We start from the raw sequence: 3,217 nt of genomic DNA on the forward strand, positions 1-3,217 counted from the left end.
AACGTTGAAATTTTTTGCAAAACCGAAAGGTAATCCAACGTTGAATCAACGTTGAAATGCCGACTGGGGGGTGAAGCAAACATTGTGTGTAATGTTGTGCAAATCTGTGGAGGTGTTTTGCTCATTGGAGTAGAATTTTGCAAACTGTGTGGAAATTTACATTTTAGTGTGTAAACAATCGTAAAAAACTGTAATTTATCTTAAAAACTTTTACGTAGGAGTCTTAGCTTAGAAGAGATTCAGAACCAATCTGAGAGCAACTCTGAGTAAGGTAAATACAAAAACTTTTATCTTAGTGAGGAGGCGGGGCTGACCCCGTTGCCATGTCTTTTAAAGACTGTGATTGGTTGGTTGTCCAATAAGGAAGAAAAAGAGTTCTTTTAAGTGGTCTATTATTAGGCGTGTGTGTGTGTGTGTACGTACGTGCGTGTGTACGTACGTGCGTGTGTGTGTGTACGTACGTACGTGTGTGTGTACGTACGTGTATGTGTGTACGTACGTGTATGCGTGTACGTACGTGTGTATGTACGTACATACATGCACGCACGCACGTGTGTACATGTGTGTACATGCACGCACACACACACACACACACACACATATATATATATACACATATGTGTATGTATATATGTATATATGAATTAGATATTTTCTTTATTTTTATGTACCATGCTGTTAATGTCAAACTTAACGTATTTGATAGGAAATAAACAGCGACACAAGGTTCTGTAAGTTTGTGTGATCACTTTGCTTATAGAAGTCTGTAACAGTTAGTATGTATGTCTATAATAAGATCAGTCACAAACATGATCGCTGCACGATCTAATGTGTTGCGTGCTATTAACTTACTGTCATGCATTGTGTGCAGCATTTTTGTCTCCTCTTCGAGTTTTGGCCACTTTCCCAGTTGCTAAAGAAACTCTTAAGCCTCTTAAAAGTCCTCGTCCGTGCTCCTAACAATTTTTCCCTTAAGACCTCTTTTAAGGGTTGAGATGCTTTCTGAATTACTTTTCTTTTACTAGGATTGTTTCTTTAATTTTAAGAGTAAAAACGCCCACATTTCTAAGAATTTTCTTAGAATTGCATCACTAGGAGCTACTCTTTGCATTAAGATTCATTATGAATACGGGCCCTGATATATATAGGGCATTTACACACTTTGACTATTGTGCAATTGTTTTTTTTATGTTATATACCAATTATTACACTTGTACATCTATCCTTAATAGATTCAAAGATGGATTGGCAAGTCTTCAATTTTTTGCTGCGTTGCAGCAGCATCCCAGTGTTCTTGTCCCAGTCTTATGCTTCTCTGCCAAGGCCCTGACTGCTTCAGAATTGGAGAGCATCTTCAGACCACATCTTAGCCCAGCAGGAAGCAACATGCGGCAGAAGGAGAGCAAAACACTTGGCTTTTGGGCAGATTTTCTTCTTGATTCTGAAGGTTTGTATGGATTAGTTTTTATTCATTGTTCAAAATTTAGTTGTTTGCAAATTGTAGTATTTAGTTTAAATGAAAGCAGAAATTAATTATCATTAATGCAGAATCAAACAATGAACTACAATGTTGACTTTCTTCTTTAAGAGAAATTGACGGCTGTGTCCCTGGAAGATTTGTTGATGTTTGCCACAGGTCTGGCAGCGCTTCCACCAGCAGGCATGACACCACCTCCTCGCATTGAGTTTTTAAGTAATTCACCTTTTCCGGTTGCAAACACCTGTGCAAATACACTTAAGGCTCCACCAGACGGGACGAATTTAAAATCGTCGGCCGATTTTCCAACTCTGAGAGACCCCACACACGGCGATAAAACATCGCGGGTCTAACAGTTTTGGTCGTATAGTTAGTGGTGCGCCGCCACACGGCAAAATCAACACATCACACACGAACCGATTTGACTCCCGAGCAGTCCCAGGTCAGACGGGAAATCTCGCAAAATCTCTCGAGATCAAACGTGATTTCAGAGTAAACAATCATGGCGGACGAAGAGGATGCTGTGGCGATAGTTTGCAGTTTGTTTTTATCCGAAAAAAAACGTTCTCAAAAGAAAAGGCGATGGTCAAAGAAGTGGAGACAAGACAACGCGAGCATGGACTATACTTGCTACATCATGATATGGAGGTGAGTTGTTGTGACCCGTGATTTTGTTTACATGACACCGGTACATCCTCGCTTCCTCGTCACCTCGCTTTCTGATTGGCTACACGTCACTGTCCACAGGCTGCATGCTCGTTTGTCCCCGGGAGACACCACACACGAGAAGAAATCGGGCCAAAAAAATCCAACATGTTGGATATCCCCGATTTGAGATCGGAGCGGTCCCGAGGTGCTTCCGAGTAGACGAGAGTAGTCTAAACACACCACACACGGCAAGAATATCTGATCAGTTTATTTTACGATTATCGGAGCATCCTTAAGATTGTCGGAAGGGGTGAATCGGGGCTAAAATCGGCCTAATTATCCTGCCGTGTGAACCAGGCATTAAGCTACCGCTCTTGGACTCATACAGTGTTTTTAAGAGAAACATGGACTTTGGAATACAAAATGCTCCAGGATTTGGGTGTTTTTTAATCTTAAAGGTCTCACGTCGGTCACTGACTCTCATCAGTCCAGTTGCTGTTGGACTACTTCTGTAAAGGTACTTTTGTTCTTCTGTAAAGGTACATTTGTAACACACTGATGTAAGCAACTTTGCAGTTTTGTTAAACATTTAGCCATTTCTTGGATCTAAATGGTGTGTTCCATAAACAAATGTTTACTCAAATGCTGAACACTTTCTAAAAAGAGTTTTATTTAGAATGTAAAGTGTTGTTTTTATTCTCATGGTTTAGACTGTATACACATGTTCAGTGTAAATAAATGTCTTAATTGATACCCCACGCTGTGTATGTACTGAAATATGATCCGTTTTTAATTTAGCAAGAGGATCACGAAACACAAGAAAGATTAAAAATGGGTCCAAGTAGTTTGTGTCTACAGCCCAGCTATGTTTTTCAGAGCTAAATACAGTTCTGTGGCTGATTCCCAGTCTTGTGGCTGCTGCAGTCCATTTTGTGGTACAGCCTGTTGTATGTATTCCTCAATGTTTGGATCACTGCACAAATCAAACGCTTGCCTCGCATCAGGGAACACATCCAGTTCCCTCTCCTCAACAGCAAATCCACAGTCCCTTGAACCATATCTGCAAAATAAGACTAGAATTATTAAGGATAG

At 40.4% G+C, this 3,217-nt stretch overlaps 1 long non-coding RNA gene across 1 annotated transcript; it reads left to right on the plus strand.

Moving 5' to 3' along the window:
* Positions 1-1,229: 1,229 nt before the first annotated feature.
* On the plus strand, positions 1,230-2,881 carry LOC135735385 (uncharacterized). The gene is made up of 3 exons (XR_010527539.2): positions 1,230-1,447; positions 1,589-1,740; positions 2,491-2,881. It is a non-coding gene; the product is annotated as an uncharacterized lncRNA (long non-coding RNA).
* Positions 2,882-3,217: the final 336 nt, after the last annotated feature.

This window comes from Paramisgurnus dabryanus, chromosome 7 (genome assembly GCF_030506205.2).
Source record: "Paramisgurnus dabryanus chromosome 7, PD_genome_1.1, whole genome shotgun sequence".
Lineage (NCBI taxonomy): Eukaryota > Metazoa > Chordata > Actinopteri > Cypriniformes > Cobitidae > Paramisgurnus > Paramisgurnus dabryanus.